The sequence below is a fragment of the Artemia franciscana genome, chromosome 5 (assembly GCF_032884065.1).
Source record: "Artemia franciscana chromosome 5, ASM3288406v1, whole genome shotgun sequence".
Lineage (NCBI taxonomy): Eukaryota > Metazoa > Arthropoda > Branchiopoda > Anostraca > Artemiidae > Artemia > Artemia franciscana.
The window spans coordinates 37,459,661-37,481,408 of NC_088867.1; the positions used below are offsets into that span (position 1 = coordinate 37,459,661).

Below are 21,748 nucleotides of genomic sequence, written 5' to 3' on the forward strand. Positions count from 1 at the left end.
CTGCGGTTGTAAATATTTCATCTAAAAAGTAAGTTTGTTTAAAAAACAATTTACGTGTTCTATTCACAAGTAATTTAAGTATAAAACATATTCTCAATTCTGGTAAGGATAAAACCCCAGTTACTCGTCGACGAGGGGTGTATCAAATACCATGTAGTCGTGGAAATTATTGCATTGATCGGACCCACCAAAATTTAGGACCAAGATTACAGCAACATAAAGAAAGTATTGAAAAAGCATTAAAATTAAAAATAACTTCATATCTTTCGATTCAGTTTTAAGCAATCATATTTTGGAAAATCCAAACCATTATGTTCTATTTGACGAAACAATTCTAATTAGCAATGACCTAGGAATCAAACAAACTGTCCGCGAGGCAATCGAAATCAAGCGAAACTTAAATAATAATACATCCCTAAATAGAGACTTAGGTGAATACACACTCAACCCTATGTACACAAAATTAATTACAGAAAATAATGTAATTCAAAATAAAACAAAAATAAGAACGAATAAAAACAAGCCCAATCCCAAAAGAACTATCAGATTAGCTGCAGAGAAGACAAATATCGCAATAAAAAACTATTCCACTTTTTAGTAGATACAGTTAATGAAATGAATGAACCATTTTAGCTTGTAAAATGTTAGCTTTTATAACACAGTCTTGGCTGAACTTTTCGTTAAGAAGTAATGATAGCCTAGGCTATTTAAAAAAAAATTGATTTTTAACCGAGAACTTTATTGTAAGTATTTTATTGTTTATTATCTTCATTGCTGAAGACGGCCCTTAGATATAGGGCACGAGGGATGGATCAAATACCATGTAGTCGTGGAAATTATTACATTGATCGAACCCATTAAAATTTAGGAACAAGATTACAGCAACATAAAGAAAGTATTGAAAAAGCATAAAAATTAAAAATAACTTCATATCTTTCGATTCAGCTTTAAGCAATCATATTTTGGAAAATCCAAACCATTATGTTCTATTTGACGAAACAATTCTAATTAGCAATGACCTAGGAATCAAACAAACTGTCCGCGAGGCAATCGAAATCAAATGAAACTTAAATAATAATACATCCCTAAATAGAGACTTAGGTGAATACACACTCAACCCTATGTACACAAAATTAATTACAGAAAATAATGTAATTCAAAATAAAACAAAAATAAGAACGAATAAAAACAAGCCCAATCCCAAAAGAACTATCAGATTAGCTGCAGAGAAGACAAATATCGCAAAAAGAAACTATTCCAATTTTTAGTAGATTAAATAAAAAAAACTAGTTTTTTTAACTGAAAGTAAGGAGCGACATTAAAACTTAAAATGAACCGAAATTACTCCGTATATGAAATGGGTTATCCCCTCCGCAATCCCTCGCTCTTTACGCTAAAGTTTTTAATTTTTTTTAAAAGTAGAATTGTAGCAAAGAGTCAAACTTTAGCGTAAAGAGCGAGGGATTGCGGAGGGGACAACCCATTTCATATACGGAGTAATTTCTGTTCGTCTTAAGTTTTAATGTCACTCCTTACTTTCAGTTAAAAAAACTAGTTTTTTAATTTAATTTCTGAACGTTTTTGAATTAATGCATGTTTGATTTTGGCTCTCATTAAAATGAAATTTGCATATTAATTCTTTTTTTGGCTAAATGGCTTTCTCTTAGTTTTGATCACACGATTTTGAGAAATAAGGGATGGGGAAGGAGGCCTAGTTGCCCTCCAATTTTTTGGTTACTTAAAAAGGTAACTAGAACTTTTAATTTTTAACGAACGTTTTTATTAGTAAAAAATATACATAACTTAAGAATTAACTTACGTAACAAACTTTTATATTCTTATATTTTTAATTATATATATGAGGGGGTTTGTCCCCTCGTTAATAACTCGCTCTTCACACTAAATCTTAAGTTTTGTCCCAATTCTTTGAGGATGACCCCTGAATCAGAAAGGCCAAAGAATAAATAGTTGAAATTACTAAAAATACTTTAGCATAAGGAGCGAAGTATTTATTTCCTCCTAAATACCCCGCTCTTTATGCTAAAATATTTTTAGAACCCCTCATATGCGTAATAATCTCTGTTCGTTTTAAGTTTTAATGCTACTCCGTACTTACAATTGAAAAAACTGTTTATGTTTATATTTTCATTGTTTTTTTTAATAGTAATGCTAGAAAATCCTGCGCCCTTTTTATTGAATTTCTTTTCCCTCGTGAAATATTACTCCAAAGATAGATCCTCCCACATAGCCCCCTCCCTTCAACCCCACACCCAAACCAAAACTCCCCCTGAAAACGTCGTTACACTTCCCAATAACTATTACTGTATGTAAACATTGGTCAATGTTTGTAATTTGCTGCCCCTCCCTCAGGGACTGTGGGGGAGTAAGTCATCCCCAAAGACATAGTTATTATGGTTTTCGACTATGCAGAAAAAATAGCTATCTCAAAATTTTGATCCGTTGACTTTGGGAAAAAATGAGCTTAGGAGGGGGCCTAGGTGTCCTCCAATTTTTTTGGTCACTTAAAAAGGGCACTAGAACTTTTCATTTCCGTTAGAATGAGCCCTCTTGCAACACTATGATTTTTAGGGGGTGTTTCCCCCAATTTTCCAAAATAAGGCACATTTTCTCAGGCTCCTACCTTTTGATGACAAAGACTAAGTTTGATGAAACTTATATATTTAAAATCGGCATAAAAATCCGATTCTTTTGATGTATCTTTTAGCATCGAAATTCCGTTTTTTAGAGTTTCGTTTACTATTGAGCCGGGTCGCTCCTTACTACAGTTCGTTACCACGAACTGTTTGATACAGTTAGTGAAATGAATGAACCTTTTTAGCTTGTAAAATGTTAGCTTTTATAACACAGTCTTGGCTGAACTTTTCGTTAAGAAGTAATGATAGCCAGGACTATTTAAAAAAATGGATTTTTAACCGAGAACTTTTATTGTAAGTGTTTTATTGTTTATTATTTTCATTGCTGAAGACGGCACTTAGATATAGGGCATGAGGGGTGTGTCAAATACCATGTAGTCGTGGAAATTATTACATTGATCGAACCCACCAAAATTTAGGAACAAAATTACAGCAACATAAAGAAAGTATTGAAAAAGCATTAAAATTAAAAATAACTTCATATCTTTCGATTCAGCTTTAAGCAATCATATTTTGGAAAATCCAAACCATTATGTTCTATTTGACGAAACAATTCTAATTAGCAATGACCTAGGAATCAAACAAACTGTCCGCGAGGCAATCGAAATCAAACGAAACTTAAATAATAATACATCCCTAAATAGAGACTTAGGTGAATACACACTCAACCCTATGTACACAAAATTTATTATAGAAAATAATGTAATTAAAAAAACAAAACAAAAATAAGAACGAATAAAAACAAGCCCAATCCCAAAAGAACTATCAGATTAGCTGCAGAGAAGACAAATATCGCAATAAGAAATTATTCCAATTTTTAGTAGATATAGTTAATGAAATGAATGAACCTTTTTAGTTTGTAAAATGTTAGCTTTTATAACACTGTCTTGGCTGAACTTTTCATTAAGAAGTAATGATAGCCAAGGCTATTTAAAAAAAAATGGATTTTTAACCGAGAACTTTTATTGTAAATGTTTTATTGTTTATTATTTTCCTTGCTGAAGACGTCCCTTAGATAACACTCCAACTTTCTTACACCGAGGGTTCCCAACCGATCGAGGTGGATTTTCAAGAGAGATATGTGGGGAAGTGGATTTTCAAAACTAGAACAGATATTGCAGGTGTTTCAGATATATCATTCATATATTAGATACTTCAGATATATCAGGACTCTTAGATTTAATTTCTGTCTCTATCTAATGTCGTATTTATCATTGCCCAAGACAAGAGGTACTGCGCCCATTCCTCTTTTGTTAACAGAAAAAATTGAAATTTCTGCGAGTGTTCTTCAAAACTAATAATATATTTTAAAAGAAGAGTGTGCCCCTTATAAAATGTTTCTTATGGTAAGTGGCAAAACAACAGATCTAATTCCTATGCAAAATCTACAAATTTTTCTAGTGGGGAAGAATGAGGCATTTCGGACGCTTTTTGTTCTTGGAGTTAAAATTTTTATAGAAGGATTTTTCTCTTTTTTTGGATAAAAAATATATCTTTTCTTGCATCTATTACTTTACCTTTGGTCTAGTTCCAGAATAAAACGTGTTATAATTAACGTTAGTGCAAAGTACTTGCTTTCCATATTGAGGTGTCGGAGGCAATCATATTGCCAAACGTCCACAAAAAGTCTTTAAAGAGTTTTACAAGATTTTAATCGTTTAATTTCGGACCATATATTAGAATCTAATTAAATTAAAAAGTTTAAATTTTTTCCCAATAGGTAAAACAAGTCAGGTGCAAAAAAAAAAAAAAAATTCGGTTGCTATTGCATGGCGTTCCGGCACAACTATCCTTCCTTTCAGACTTTTGAGACTTCTGAAAAGTTAAGCCTTTTCAGGGTTGTATAAAAATAATATAATTTTCACTTGTATGTCATTTTCGCTGGCATTTCAATACTTTTAGTACTTTGCCATGGCTAAAACGAAGATATACCAATTAAGTGCAGGGTTTAACAATCCTTAGGCTATATATAACAAAATATGTATTCTCTCTTTTGGTGTCATAAAATTCTATTTATATTTATAGTTGTTTTTCGAATTAAAAATTATCCATATAAGCTAAACAATCCACATCGTCATTACTATTATTATGAACATGAGTAATTTTTGAAAGCTCAAAATTCTGCTTTCTTTTTGTTCCTTATAAGCTGTTGCGCTTTCATAGAAAGTTCTCCGATTAGTTTTAGTTCTTTCATAAAAAGCAAGGAGACATTTTGGAGTCAATAGTGGCCCAGTAGTTTCCAGTGCAAATGCAGGTTTTGTTGGGCGTGGTCCCTTTGACGGTCAAAAGCGAGGTCATTGAATCTAGCAGTTCATTTGCATCCACACATATGCTTGACAAGAATGAATGGATTTCTTTGAGACCAATGTGCTAGAAAATTAAACTGTTGAAAAAAGGTAAAAATCTAATGGTAGATGTATTTTAAAATTAAGGAAGCTGCAGGAGAGGGCAAAATTATCTTTAGCAGGGAAGTAATTAAAAATGTCAAAAATCTTAGCCCACCCAATTTATCTTATCTTACCGAACCTGAAGAACTAAGTGTGGCAAGCGTCAGAAGATAAGAATCCCGACTCTTTTAAACTTTAAAGGCAATTTTCCTAAGAACGAGTATTTGTTCATGACAGTCTCCTATACTATGAGGCAGTGTTGGCTGATTACTCACATAGGTTACTATGTGAGTAAGGTAATGCTTTAAAGTAACTTATATTACCGCAAATATTATTAAGACAGTGGCAATTACTGGCAACCAGAATCCCCCATGGGTAAAACTTTGAACTATAATTATGATTTAATGTAGAATATGATGACACAAAATTTCAGCTCAAAATTTATAGTGGCACTAAAATTAACAATGAATTTTATTCCACTCTCTTAGGCCTAAAATATGCTATACAATATGTTACATTGGCAATTCATCTGCTTGAAAATTATCAAAGTAAAAACATTTCCACCGAAATAAATGTCTACGAAATGAGCTTCAGTTCTTACTCTTTCCCAAAGAATACCAATCCTCTAAGTCTTTTCCTATAATCCACTCCCACTCCACTTTGGAGAGGGATTTTTGTTTTGCTCCGACTGAAGGTAAAAAAAAAAAAATTAAATGCTTATTCTTGCTCTTTACGAAATAATGTTCCAGCTAACTTAGATTTAAGTTCCCTGTAGAATTTTTGTTGCCTTAGTTTTTTACTCACCTATGGTTTTATAACCGAAAGACGATAAGTTTGTTATCATTATGTAGCTTGAAATCATTTCTATTCTTCAACCGAACTGAATTTTGAAATGAAAATTGAAAGTAAGGAGCAACATAAAAACTTAGAACGAACAGAAATTATTATGTATTTGAGGGGGTTGCCCCTCCTTATACCTCACTCTTAACGCAAAAGTTTGACTTTTTGTTCAAATTATTGAGGAATGGCTATTAGAACAATAAGTCTTTTTTAAAGTTCTAAAAAACTTTTGCATAAAGAACGAGGTACTGAGGAAGGCACAACCCCCTCAAATACGTAATAATTTCTGTTTGTCTTAGGTTTTAATTTTACTCTTTACTTTCTGTTGGAGAACTTGGTTTTTATTAACTTTTTTACTGTTTTCTAAATATTGCCGAGAAATTCGGTTCCCGTTCCAGGGAAAATTCCCTCCCCCCATTAAAATTTCTCAGTGGAAAGATTCTTCCACGTATTCCCCCTCCAGAAAAATACTCCCAAAAAATATCTCTATACTTACTAGTAACCAATGCTATATGTAGACAATGGACGAAGTTCATAGCTTGAAGCCCTTCCCCGGTGACTGTGTGTGTGGGGGGGGGGGGGTCAAGTTATTCTCTAAGACATAGTTACTACATCTTTGGTCCATGTTGAACAAATTGACTATCTCAAAATCTTGATCAAGTGAATATGGGAAAAAGGGGCGTGGGAGGGGGGCTATGTGCCTTAAAATATTTTTGGTTCTTAAAAAGGTCGCTAGAACTTTTGATTTCTGATCAATTGAGCCCTCCCTCGACCTTCTTAGGACCACTGTTTCGATACGATCACCCGTGGGATAGACAAACAAATAAACACGCATCAGTGATCATTCTTCTGGCAAATAAAATAAAAAAAAGTTTTTTTAACTGAAAGTAAGGAGCACCATTAAAAATTAAAAAGAACAAAAATATTCCGTAAATGAAAGGGGCTGTTTCCTCCTCAACGCCCCACTCTTTGCACTAATGTTTATATTTTTTTAAAGTAGAACTGGGACAAACAGTCAAATTTTAGCGTAAAGATTGGGGCGTTGAGGAGGGAATAGCCCCTTTTATATACGGAATAGTTTTTATCCGTTTTAAATTTTCGTTTCGCTCCTTACTTTCAGTTAAAAAAATTTTTTTTCATTGAATTTCTGAACGTTTTTTAATTAATGCAGGTTTTGATTTTGGCTCATCGTACATCAATAATTAAAACAAAATTTGCATATTAATTTTTGCGTTTCTTGGCTTAATGGCTTCCTCGAAGTTTTGATCGGATTATTTTGAAAAAAGGGGGCGGGAAGGGGGCCTAGCTGCCCTCTACTTTTTTTAAAAAGAGACCACTAGAATATTAATTTCTTTAACGTTCATATACCGATTTGATCTTCACCCTAAGGGTGTTAAAAAAATTGTACATGGTATTTATTGACTTTGAAAAGGCCTTTGACTCGCTGCATAGTGAGACTCTATGAAAACCACTAGCCTTTTATGGGATCCCTGAGAAGTTGTTAGCCATCATAATGGCTCTATACGAAGACTTTGAATGTTGTGTTAAAACGACAGAAGGGAGGACAAGACACTTTCGTGTCCTTTCTGATGTTAAACAAGGCTGTGTCTTGCTACCTTTCCTGTTTTCCCTAGCCATTGACCATTTGCTCCGTAACACTGGCACCAGAAGCATACAATTAAACGAAGAACACCAAATTAATGAGTTAGACTTCGCCGACGATATCATGCACATTGAGTCCTGTAAACAAAGACTGTAAGAATTACTAGAAGCTGTACGTGACAGAAGCTGACTTATGGGACTAAGAATCAACGCTGATAAAACAAAAAGTATGTCAGTTGACGGATTCGCCTTTACTTCTGAGATGTCAATAACCATCACATTGAGCAGGTTCTAGATTTTAAATACCTTGGGAGCACAGTGATAAATACGGGTTCTACTAAAGAAGATATATCATGCCGTATCGGGCAGGCCTCCGGTACATTCAATAGACTGAAACTAGCATGGATTCGCAGAGTTTCTCCCTCTGACTCAAACTTCGTCTTTTCAATAGCAACGTCACCCCCGTCCTGCTTTATGCTTTTGAAACCTGGTATCTGAATAACGCACAAGAAAGGCAAATTCCAGCTTTTGAAAATGTATGTCTCCGGAGAATATTAACCATCCAATGGTGACAAAAAATATCTAATGAGAAGGTGAGACGGATGACTGGACAACCCAAAGTGACAGATGTCATTAGGACACGCTAGTGGAAATATTTGGGGCATGTACTTCGCATGGATGAATCCCAGGTCCCAAAAGTGACGTTCCAGAGACAATTCGAAGGAAGAAAAAGAAGAGACAGGCCGCACAATACACTCAGGCACACTTATCAGACAGACCTACGAAACATAAATGCTTCCCTTCAATCGATGTGGGAAGATGTTCTTGCTGTGGCGCACATGAGGGATGACTGGTGCCTGCTTGTAGATGCCCTGGGTGCCTCTGGAGGCACAGGGATATGAGGTCTAAGGTAAGGATATCAAATTTATTGACGAACGTTTCTATTAGTAGCCTAATAAATATACATAACTTACGGATTAACTTACGTAACGAGTTTCTATGTTCGTTTGTTTTAATTACGCATATGAGAAGGTTCAGCCCCTCATCCATACTTCCCTCTTTATACTAAAACTACTCTTTATACTTCCCTCTAAGTGCATCCATGAAATTTGTTCCAATTCTTTATGAATGACTCCTGAATCAACAAGAGCTAAGAGCTCATATGACACTTGTGACGAAGCAAGAAGAGCTAAGAGCCAAAAGCTCATATGGTATGAGCTCTAACAAAATTCTAAGAATCAATAGATTGATTTAAAAGGAAAATTAGAGGCTTAATGCCAGTCAGGATTTAAAATAAGAGCTCTGAGTCACGATGTCATTCTAAATATCAAAATTCATTAACATCCGATCACCCACTTGTAAGTTATAAAACCTAATTTTTTTCTAATTTTTCCTCTCCCTTTAGCCCCCCAGATGGTCGAATCTGGGAAAACGACTTTATCAAGTCAATTTTTGCAGCTCCCTGACACGCCTACCAATTTTCATCGTCCTAGCACGTCCAGAAGCACCAAACTCGACAAATCACTGAACCCCTCCCCCCCAGCCGCCCAAGGAGAGAGAATAATGTGCGGTTACGTCAATCATGTGTCAAGGAAATTTGCTTATTCTATCCACCAAACTTCATCCCGATTCCTCCACCCCAAGTTTTTTCCAAGATTTCCCCCTCCAACGCCCCCTCAATGTCAAAAGATTTGGTCGTGGTTTGAAATAAGAGCTCTGAGACATGAATTCTTTCTAAATATCAAATTTGATTAAGATCCGATCACCTATTCGTAAGATAAGAACACCCAAATTTTCACGTTTTCCAAGAACTCCGGTTTCCCCCTCCAACCCCCCAATGTCACAGGATCTTGTCGGAATTTAAAATTAGAGCTTTAAAGCAGAAGATCCTTCTTAATATCAAATTTTATTAAGATCTGGTCACCCTTTCGCAAGTTACAAATACCTCAATTTCAAAATTACCCCCCCCCCCACCAACTCCACCAAAGAGAGCAGATCCGGCCCAGTTATGTCAGTCACGTATCTTAGACAGGTGTTTATTCTTCCCATCCAGTTTAATCCTGATCTCTCCGCTTTAAGTATTTTCTAAGATTTCCAGTCCCCTCAACTGTCCCCCTCAATGACGCTGGATACGGTTGAGGTTTAAAATAAGAGGTCTGAGTTACGTGGTCCTTCTAAATATGAAGTTTCATGAAGATCCGATCTCTCCTTCTTATGTTCAAAATACGTCATTTTTTCTAATTTTTTTGAATTAACCCCCCACCCCCAATAGAGCGGATCCGTTCCAATTATGTAAATCACGTACCTAAGACTTCTACTTATTTTTACACCAAGTTTCATTCCGATCCCTCAAAATATAAGCGTTTTCAATGATTTTAGGTTCCCCCGCCTCAAACTCCCCCCAATGTCAGCAGATCCGGTCGGGATTTAAAGTCAGAGCTTTGAGACACAATATCCTTCTAAATATCAAATTTTTCAGAATTACCCCCCCCCCCAACTACTCCAAAGAGAGCGGATCCGTTCCGGTTATGTTAATAATTTATCTGGGACTTGTGCTTGTTTTTCCCATCAAGTTTCATCCCGATCCCTTCCCTCTAAGTGTTTTCCAAGATTTTAGGTTTCCCCCTACCAAATCCCCTCCCCCCTGCTCTGAGAAACGATATCCTTCCAAACATCACATTTCATTAAGATCTGATCAACCATTCGTAAGTTAAAAATACTTCAATTTTTCTATTTTTTCCAAATTAACGGGCCCCCACTTCCCCCAGATGGCCAAATTGAGAAAACGACTATTTTTAATTTAAGCTGGTCCGGTCCCTGATACTTCTGCAAAATTTTATTGTCCTAGCTTACCTGGAAGTGCCTAAAGTAGCAAAACTGGGACCGACAGACAGACAGACAGACCGACAGAATTTGCGATTGCTATATGTCACTTGGTTAATACCAAGTGCCAAAAAAAGGCGGTTTAAGTAGAATATATAGCTCTTTTGAAATTACTAAAAATACTTTATCGTAAAGAGTGAGGTATTGAGGAGGGGACGAATTCACTCATATAAGTAATAGTTTCTGTTCATTTTAAGTTTTAATGTTACTCCTTACTTTCAGTTAAAAAAATTGTTTTTTTGTTTAATTTCTCATTGTTTTTTTAAATAATGCTGGAAAATCCAGTGCTCCCTTCATGGAAATTCTCTTTCCCCATGATAAATTCCTCTATGAAAGATCCTCTCACGTAAGTCCTCCCCAACCCCCCACCAGCAGAAATAATCCCCCCAAACGTCTGCATACTTCCCAATAACAAATACTATTTGTAAACAATGGGCAAACTTCATAACTTGCAGCCCTTCCCCCGGGAACTCAGGGGGCTTAAGTCGTCCTAAAAGACATAGTTATTATATTTTTTCGACTATGCTGAACAAAATGGTTAACTCAAAATTTTGATCTGGTAACTTTTTGAAAATGTTGATCATATGTATGAAATTCGATTAATTTAAATTTCGAAAACAATTTTTTCAAATGAAAGCTAAGAGCAACATTAAAACTTAAAATGAACCAAAATTATTTCGGATATGAAAGAGATTACCCAATCTACTGCCCCTTACTCTTTAAAATAAAGCATTTAATTTTAGTATAAAAGCTTTTTATTCCAATTTAGTGGCCTTTTCTGTTTCAGCAGCCGTTTTTAAAGAATTGGAGAAACAGTCAGAAAAAAGTTAGTAAAGAGTAACATTTCTTATGCAAAGCCGTCCCACGGCCTAAACAAAAATAACACCATCTCATTCAGTATGTCAGAGAAATCTACTGTAGAGGTTTCAAGTTCCGATCTGCAAAATTGTTGATTTTTTTTTCTTCTTTTGTCAATATAAATATCTCGGATGTGTGTGTGTTGTTTTTTTCATAGATAATCATATAAAACGCATAGTCCTTGAATATTTGGTGAGGTTTCATTCAAATGGAAATTAAAAGTTCTAGTGCCCTTTTTAAGTGACCGAAAAATTGGAGGGTACCCAGACCCCCTCCCACATTCATATTTTTCCCAAAGTTACCGGATCAAAATTCCGAGATAGCCCTTTTATTCAACATAGTCGAAAACACAATAACTATTTCTTTGGGGACGAAGTACTCCACCACAGTCCCCGAGGGAGGGGCTATAAGTTACAAACTTTGACCAGTGTATCCATATAGTAATGGTTATTGGGAAGTGTTCATACGCTTTCAAAGGGATTTTTTTTGGTTGGGAGAGGGGTTGAGGGGACGGGGTTACACGGGGGGAATTTTTCATGGAGAAATTTGTCAAGGGGGAAACAAATTTCCATGAAGGGGGCGCGGGATTTCTTAGCATTTTTTTTAAGGACAAAGAAAATAGAATACGAAAAAGTTTTTTCCACTGAAAGTAAGGAGCAGCATTAAAACTTAAAATGAACAGAAATTATTATGCATATGAGGAGTTCACCTCCTCCTAATACCTCGCTCTTTACGCTAAAGTAATTTATTAGTTTCTATTTATTCTACGGCCTTTGTGATTCAGCGGTCATTCTTAAGGAATTGGGACAAAATTTAGGCTTTACTGTAAAGAGCGATGTATTGACGAGGGGATGAACCCCCTCATATACGTAATAAAAACATACGAATATAGAAGTTCGTTATGTAAGTTAATTCGTAAGTTACGTATATTTTTACTAATAAAAACGTTCGTAAAAAATTAAATGTTCTAGTTGCCTTTTTAAATAACCAAAAAATTGGAGGGTAACTAAGCCTACAACCTCGCTCCTTTTTTCCCAAAATCGTCCGATCAAAACTATGAGGAAGCCATTTAGCCAAAAAAATAAATTGATATGCAAATTACGTTTTAATTATTCATGTGCGGAGAGCCAAAATCAAAACATGCATTAATTCAAAAACGTTCAGAAATTAAATATAAAAAAAGGTTTTTTTTTAAATTGAAAATAAGGAGCGATATTAAAACTTAAAACGGACAGAAATTACTCCGTATATGAAAGGGACTGTTCTCTCCTCAACGCCCCGCTCTTTACGCTAAAGTCTTTTACTGTTTTTAAAAAGTAGAGTTGAGAGAAAGAGTCAAACTTTAGCGTAAAGATCGAGGCGTTGAGGAGGGAACAGTTCCTTTCATATACGGAGTAATTTCTGTTCGTTTTAAGTTTTAATATCGCTCCTTACTTTCGGTTAAAAAACTTGTTTTTTTATTTAATTACCAAACAGATTGGAGGGAAGCTACCCTCCTGTGACTATTTTCTCCGAAGTTGTTGAATCAAAGTCTTAAGATAACCACTCTTTTCAGCATATTTGAAAGGTCGAATTACTATGCATTTAGGGAAAATCTGGCCACCCACACTCCCTGGGGAATGGCCTTTATGTTATGAAAGTTGTTCATTTTTTACGTATAGTATGTTTAATTGGAAAGTATAGAGACATTTTTGGGGGAACTTTTTGATGAATTTCACACGGGGAAAATTTTCCTTGGGCGAACTTTCCAGACGAGTTTGTCATTAAAACCATCTAAATTATGACCATCTAAATAATTCAGTGGTTTTCAGTCCCAACCCTCCTAGTTTGCAGTGAGGGAATTCGCATCAATTCCTATACTAAACTGAAAAATAAGTTTTTTTTTAACTGAAAGTAAGGAGCAATATTAAAACTTAATACGAATAGAATTATTCCGTATGTGAAAGGGACTGTTCCCTCTTCAACGCCCCACTATCTACGCTAAAGTGTTTTATTGTTTTAAGAAGTAGAGTTGAGAAGGAAAAGCCCCTTTCATATGCGGAGTGATTTTTTTCGTTTTAAGTTTTAATGTCACTCCTTACTTTCATTTAAAAAAAAATTGTTTTTTTTTATTTAAATTTTCAAAGGTTCTATGACTTTTAAGGGGTTTTGCCACCTTTTAAGGAAAATATTTCAGGCTCATAGCTTTCCATAGGTAAGACTAAATTTAATGAAACTTATACATTTAAAATCAGCATAAAAACCCAATTCCTTTGACTTGTCTATTTGAATCAAAATGCCGCTTTTAAAGTTTCGGTTACTATTGAGCCGGGTCGCTCCTTACTACAGTTCCTTACCACGAACTGTTTGATTATTTTATGTAAATTTGACTCTAGTGTTTACTATCTAAACATGAGTTTGAAACTGTAGTTTGATATATATAAAACCATTTGATTTAGCTCATTAGCAGTAGCAGCAGCAGTAGTACAAATAATGGCGGTTATATCCCCGAGAGGTTCGACTTAATACCCTCGGCTATTCTTAAAATGCTGCTGATACGTCTATTTGATGACCAGTATGCACATAGAGCTTTTTGATTTTCCATTTAATATCCTTGGCCCTCTCTGTGATATTTCTTATATATCTTTTGACAACGTGCTTGTAAACGGTGCATTTAGCTCTGATTTTACACCCTCGGTTGGTTCTTGATTAGTTCCGGTTTTTCACCTTCGATTGTTTAAGTGAAATACTCTATTCTAGTCCTAAGATATCCTGTCTATGCCAGTTTGAAAGCCTTAATTTCCTTAAACTATTTTGTTTTAGTTCAATAGTAGCAGTATTATAAGTAGGAGTAGTAGTAACAATTTTAACATAATTAGTAGCCCCGAAAGTCTTAGGTAAATACCCTGACGTGTTGCTTGGAAATTATTGACACGCCCCTTTAACATCCCGCATGTACACGGCGAATTTTGATTTAGCTCCACATCCCCACAAAATACCTTGGAAGTTCTAACTTATTGATCAAAGGCGTTCCTGCAATACCAGTGATGAGCCCTTTTGACAATATTCATTCACAGGATGCGTTTTGCTATAGTGCAATTACACCTTCACTATGCCCTGAAAGTTTTACCTTACTTTTGAAAGTTTTTCTACTTTTGCACAAGCAGTAGTAGTTTTCGTAGTAACTGCTGTACTAGGACAAGTGAGAACAATAAAAGTGATAGCAGTAGCACCATTAGTAGGCTCAGCAGCAATAGTATTCAAATAGAGCCTATTTTGCTAGTTAAACGTCCCCTCAGCATGCACTGATACTTTTAACTTAATGCTAAAAGTATTTCCTGAGATACTACTTATACATTCTTTTGATTACCTGCATTTACGTAGTGGGTTTTGATTTAGTTTAACAACCCTCATGTTTGCGTCTTCAGGTGTTAATCCTTCCGTACTAAGTTTATTGTCTTCTTGGTATTCAATGTCTAAAATTGAAGTTACCTGGAGTGGCAAAATATCTGACCCGGTAAATATGAATTAGGTAGTTCGGCAAGGTGTCGCATTGTCTCCTAGTATATTTAAATGCGTGCTTGCATCGTGCCTGCGTCCCCTTAGAAGTTCTGTTTTTTACGGTAATATTGGTTTGTCTTCTATTGCATATGCAGATGACGTTCTTCTTGTTGCCCGAACTCGCCGTGGATTGCTTTCTAATTTTACTATATTAACCAATGAACTATCTAAGATTGGACTGTCAGTTAATACGTCTAAATGCGAGTTTATTTGCTTTAATAGCCCTTATGCGGTCGCTTCATTCGTTGCTGGAACTGCAGTTCTACCATGTTCTTCTTTAGTTAGTTGGCTTGGTCTGTGTTTCGGCCCAGCACTTTCCATAACCTGTTCATCCCTAGTGAATAAGCCGTGAAAAACCTACGCGTCTCTTACGGAAAAATATCCCCAAACAAAAGCCGTTACAACCGCAAAGGTTTGTGCATGATTTATAACGCTTATTGCGCCCCTGTGCTTTTGTTTTTATCAGCATGGCTCATCTGTTTCATAAGAAAGATCGACATACTGTAGGTACGGCTTATTTCAGATATTGCAAATTCCTCCTCCGGCTTCCTAGATGGCACCGTAACAAAAAAATAATTGCTCGATTTGGTTTAATAAATGTGCCTTCTCGAATTCGGTCTTCCAGTGATGATTTATGTAAAACGACTATCAACTTTATTTTCGTTTATGACCCTCTGCAGCCTTTTTTCCATATTGATACTGGTTAATTAGTCCATGTTTTCTTTTGTTAGTTGGAATTTTTTTCTTCGCTGTTTATCGTTTTTGTTTTTGTTTATTTATAATACTCCGTACTTTATGTTTTTTATACTTTTACGGGTAATAAAGCTCATTCATTCATTTATTCATAGGGCATATACGAAAAAAAATGCGGACTGAGATAGATCAAAGAGATGTGAATAGTGAAGCCTATTTGAGGCATTACCAGGCTAGTATGGATGCCTTTGATATTAATTACAAAACCCGTAAGGGAAATTCAGAGAGGGATGTATTCTCAGAGGCAAATTGTAGTGTGTCGTCTTGGCAGGATAATTTTCATAGGGATTGATCGTGAGAGAATAAAAAGCATCAAAAATAAATTTCTAGTGTTGAGATCTATATGTGTGACTTCTTTAGCAATGGGAGCGGTCGTGGCATTCTCTTGGAGTGTCAAGGGGACTTAAATGACGAGGTTAACCCTTATAAGGGAGGAAACATAGGTGACTGCTTTAACAGTCAGGAAAACAGTGCTATTCGGTAGGAGATTGGAGGAAGTGGAATTTTCCAGGTCCCCTTGTCTAAGAACCAGGACACGTAAAATCCCAGTTCCAACTAAACTCGGGTCTGAATTTTGTGATTTTTCATGCCACCTCTCAGATAATGATAAACTTCAAACTGTACATTTCAAAACTGGGCACTGATAAGTCGGAACCATAATGAGGCACATTGTGTGCCAGAGAATATTGAAAAAAATTTAGAGAACGTGATGTCTCTTGAAAAGTTCGAAAAAATAGAGTACAATATCAAAAACGTCATGGAGGAATCCCATTCCCATTTAGCGACAATTTCTTTACTTCCACGGTAAAAGTAATGAAAACTAAAGGAAAGAGGAGATACAAAACGGTACTACAATCTAAAAATCTAATCTGAGATAGCAGACACTAGAGTCCGATTCGCATTTGATGATAATTTGTTTTGCTTGACTGCAAAATCGGGAAAAAGGCAGAAGAGAAGATGGAAATGCAAAAAAGGTGAAATTAAAAAAAATGAATGTATAAAAAAGATGTATAAAGATGTATAAAAGATGTATAAAGATGTATAAAAGATGTATAAAGATGTATTCCAAGGCTTTTTAATGTATAAAAAAGATGAAATGAAATGTAATTTGAAAATTCAGTCTTTCATGGCCGACAGTAAAATTCTAGGAAAACTACACTTGTTAGCTCCCAATTTCAGGTGAGTAAAAGAGATTAAAAAGAAGGAAAAGGTCTTTGTCCTCTCATCAAAAAGCTGAGATGATCGGGATAGAATTATTCGGACTGCAGCGGATTTTGGAAAAGTCACGTTGCATTTAAAATTGATTCATATTGGGATATCCTGGAAAAGAGATTAGGATCTGTCGTATAACTTTACTGAGTCATTTGCTCCGTTTGATAAAGGTGAAGAGCCATTTCGAGGAGGGCTTTGAGGAAGATGGTCCCTGGGGTGGTACCAAGAAGAAAACTTATTTGTGTTTGCCTAAGATGTATACTCCATATCTCTTTAACCTAATCGTTACCAGGCACTTTTTATATTTGCCACATGCAATTTTAAACTACATCAACGATTCTTGTCAAACTACTTTTACTTTTACTTACTTACTTTTACTTTTACTTTTACTTTTTACTTTTACTTACTTGTTAAACTACATCAACGATTCAGGGGTGGATTCGTTTTTACAGTTCGAGGTTGAGAGGCTGGTGGAACCAGTTTCTTTTGATTCCTGATGTTGTCCCATATTCCGAGGCTATTTTTCATTTTGTCATATATAAATTTGAAGGGGTTGAAAATATTCCAGAATTAATCGTGCTACTGATCTCTGATAAATGATGACCCAGTTTTTTTTTTATTTATTTTGGTGGCGGGCTGTTGGATGTATGAATTCCTTCAAGGCAAGGTCGACAACTTCGTCACTCTGTCAGCACGATTATTTTTCTCTTATTCATTGAATATTTTTCTCTATTTTCCCTACCCTAGTTTAGATGGCTCTTCATTTCACGACTTAATTCATCCTACCGATGCCCTCTTTTGACAACCTGCTTGCACATTTTGTGTTTTGATTTAGATCGAAATTCCCTCAACATTCCCTGTAATGTTCACATGAATACCCTTCATTTTAGCGGTAGTAAATAGTGTAAAAAATAACCATTTCAAGCCCATAATAACTTCTGGGAAGCTTAACACCCCTATACCTGCGTTGTAAATTTAAATCTGAAACTCTAAGCCGTTCCTAAAATATTGCTGGTGTACGTCTCTGACAATATATATGCTAATACATACATGCAACCTAATACACTTAGCGTTAGTAGTAGGTAGTAGTAGTAGAACTAATTGCAGCAAGTATACACTGCCGTTAATTTAGTTCAGGCTCCTTCTCAACCTGCCTTGTAAGTTTCAACTTAATACATTATGTCGTTCGTACAGCCTTTTAATGACCCTTTTCTGCAAAGTGTGTTGTGCTTTGGTCAAACATTCTCCCCAATATCACCCGAAATTTTCACCTCAATGCTCTTAATGCCCTGACTTAATTGTAATCACAGTAAGAGTATTAGTACTAGTACTAGTAGCTGTAGTAGCAGAAATTGTAGTAGTAGTAGTAGTAGTAGTAGTAGTTGTAATAGTAGTAGTAGTAGTAGTAGAAGTAGCAGTAGTAGTAGTAGTAGTAGTATTAGTAGTAGTAGTAGTAGTAGTAGTAGTAGTAGTAGTAGTAGTAGTAGTAGTATTAGTAGTAGCAGTAGTAGTTGTAATAGTAGTAGTAATAGTAGTAGTAGTAGTAGTAATAGTCTTAGTAGTAGCAGTAGCAGTAGTAATGGTAGTAGTAGTAGTAGTGGTAGTAGTAGTAGTAGTAGTAGTAGTAGTAGTAGTAGTATTAGTAGCAGTAATATCAGCAGAACTAGTATTAGTAACAGTAACAGCAGTAGTAGTATCAGTAACAGAAGTAGTAAAAGTAGTAGTAGCAGTAATACCAGTAGCGTGCACAAATAGCCTTTCAGTTACTTAAACATCCCTCTTATGTTCCCTGAAAGTTCCAACTTAAAACTCTCTGGTGTAAGTAGTTCCTCCGATACAAATTTTGACAACCGGGAAGTACATTGTGGGTTTTAGCTCAAAACTAAAACCCACAAACTTGCTCAAAACTTCTCTCAAAATTCATTAAAAGCTTCACTCTAATGTACTTTTCCTTTTTGGGATAGTGACGTCATAATAACTTTAAAGAGCTCCATAGGTGGTGTACAATTGGAGCTACTCGCCCCTCAAGACGCTAGTATACCCACCTGGGTCAAGTGCAACACTATAAGACATCTGCATGGTATAGTACACCTGATGGTTACGTAATAGAGATTGTTCGTTTATTTATGCAAATGTTTTCTTCATGATGCCAGTGCTTGTTATGTAACAGTTGTTGCGTGACTTGTTAAATCCATTGAAGATTATGTAATCTCACGTGACATGTTTTGAATCTGAGGGACCTTCAGATGTTACGATCCATTTACCTCAATATTGAAAGAGAGTTTGGATTGTCAACATTGAGGATATTGTTCTTGGCATATTCTTTAGTAATGGATGCTTTTACTCTATTAGATATTGAAGGCCCTAGCAATGGCAAAATTAGACTTAGAGTGTATAACGTAGCAGTAGAAATTACAGGGCGTTGCCGGCTGAGCTTAGAATAGGATGGGATGTTTGGAAGATATATAATATATCGAAGCAAATTTAAGTTGGAAGAACAGTCATGTTTTGCAGTGAAAGTGAATATTGCATATACAAACATTAACAAACATTGCAAGATGGGTTAAATGCATCGGTGAAATATATTGAAGGCTGTGATCTGAATCAATGTGTAAAAAGGAGTGAGTTTGCTACATTTTGTTGGATACTCTACTGTCGAGAAAGAATTTTCATTCTTTTTTAGTTTGCAGTCGGTAGTGAGAGTGTAAAGATTAAAAATGACTGGATTTGAGAAACAAAAAATCATACCGGATCCATTGACTTCGGAAAAATCTTTGATTCTAAATGACGATTTTCTACAAAGAAAAATTTCTCTCAAAGAATGCTTAATGATATAATGAAAAATCATTCTACGTCTTTGGTCTCACCAAAGACGTAGAATGACCATTGTATGCAACTTTTACGTCGTAAGCCAGATGCAATTACCCAATTTATTGATATAATAAATGAAACAAAACAAAAGGATATTGTGGATTTTCTTTTAAGCACCACCTAGAAATCAATTTAAGACGAACATTTTTCTGGCAACAAAAAATAAGTCGAATAAGTTTTCTGACGTCAGTCGATTACTCCTCATCCTAGAAGACATTTATTTTGTCGATCGCATGCCAGTTTCTTTTTGGAAGTCAGATAATCAACATTGAAAATGTTTTACACATGCTCATTTTGTTAGTATACATTGATTGGGTAGCTGGTCATCGTGTGAAAATTGTTCTATTGTTGATGACTGTAATTACTGTAGTTAAAAGTGTAGATTATACAATTCCCGTAAATTGCATAGAAATATGCAGTGCAAATGAATGACTTTAATTCTTGTCTTGAAAATAATTGTTACTCTCGCACTAGAGGTTTTCTATGTTCTAATTCCAAATATTATAAATGTGATCAATGGGAAAATACCTAATCTGGTATGATTCAAAAAAACCTAACGTGATTCAAGTTTATTTTTAAGAAACCCATATCGTCGTGGTTTTAAATTATTTTTGAAGGAAGAACCTGGTCTACGCTTTGATGGCCTGAATAATAAGATTCTGGTTTTTAAAAAAATTATTGTAAAAATTTTGGCTAATATGATTATAAACTTACTGTTTTTATTTTTGGCTTTTACAAAAAGTGATTCTTCATGTAAGAATTTTGTGTGTGACAGCACATCAAGCAAATTGAAACACACGAACTTTATTATATGAATCAAAATAGTATTATTAACTTTTTAAGAAGATATATAAAAAATTTACAAGGAGATATATTCATTAGACTGTAGAAAATATGACCCCGACTTTGCTTTCCAAGAAAAGTACAATCTAAATCCTGACGAGCTGCTGCCACTTATAATTACCGATGGTTACCTTTGCGTGGAAGAAGAAATCTAAAGAATGAAAGCTCTTTTTACATACAAGTTTTATTACCAAACACATTCACAAACACTTTTAAGAAATTTCACCTTTAGGGCACTGAAATTTATATAATATAGGTAAGAAAGGATATTTTCAACAAGAAAGTCATTTAATCAAGGATTGTTTGCATAAATTCTGAGAAATTCACTGTAAGTATATACGCGAGTTCGAAAATAAAATATAATGGTGCATGAAAACCGCAGCTTCTGGTTGATAAATCTTCTACCTGCATTCGATTTTAATAATAGAAATACCACTTTGCTCAAGAAAGTTTTTAATGTGAGGCGTGTAGAATGTATATAATAGGCAAAGGGAATCGGAAAATTCATTATACAATGCTGTTTTAAATATGCACAGCCATTGTCCTGTCCTTACAGTTGACGGTTTGAACTTTGATTTAATTTGATTGAGGAAATCCTAGGGTGTGGGATAGTATTTATGTTTGGACACATATGGATCCAAATTGAGTATATAAATTATTTGACTTCATGATGCCAAATATAATAGAATACTACAATCTGGAATTTTATTCCAAAAGGTTTCAAATTGATTTAGCGAGAATAATGCTATACTCTCCTCCAACGGTTCGGCAACGGTGCACTCTAAACGTACTGTCCCCGTTCAAACAACACTTAAATCTTGAGTACCAGACAAATCCAATGCAACAATACCATGAATTTCTTACAAACTTTTTATCGGCTATACCTTTTTCAAATAGTTGTGGTATCTCGATCTAGGGATTGCATTGTTAATTCATATAGGATCCTGTAGGATTTATCAAAGGCTAAATTGTAGACTGGAATCTCCTTTACTTTACATACATGCGATAAAATTCCAAACATTTCAAATTTATGTGGAGAATTTGTCCATGATACATTTAAACTAGCACTCTTTGCAAAACCCAAAATGATTTTTGAAGGAATTTTGACATTGATGAACGACAAATTGGTGTAGGTACGTGAGCCCGTAGCCATATGTCGTTGATAATAAGTCGCAATTTGTCCGAGAGAGCAGATTTAAATAACTTCTAATATCTATTAATTTCTCAATTGTCAAAGCAAAAGAAATTATAACCTGCTGGTTTCGTACATAAAATGACTCTACCACAAGAAAAGGAGTCGGCAGT

At 35.1% G+C, this 21,748-nt stretch overlaps 1 protein-coding gene across 6 annotated transcripts in view; it reads left to right on the forward strand.

The window, feature by feature from the left end:
• The first annotated feature begins 2,929 nt into the window (after positions 1 to 2,929).
• The window catches only part of LOC136027364 (voltage-gated potassium channel subunit beta-2-like), a 210,845-nt gene continuing 192,026 nt past the window's right edge, over positions 2,930 to 21,748 (forward strand). For 2 of the 6 annotated variants that reach the window (XM_065704538.1, XM_065704540.1), the window contains exon 1: positions 4,889 to 5,050. The gene's annotated coding sequence lies outside the window, so the exon portion shown is untranslated. Of the gene's footprint in view, positions 2,949 to 3,590; positions 3,622 to 4,882; positions 5,051 to 21,748 lie in introns of those variants that run through there. The other 4 variants (XM_065704534.1, XM_065704533.1, XM_065704535.1 and 1 more) reach the window with 4 other exon arrangements.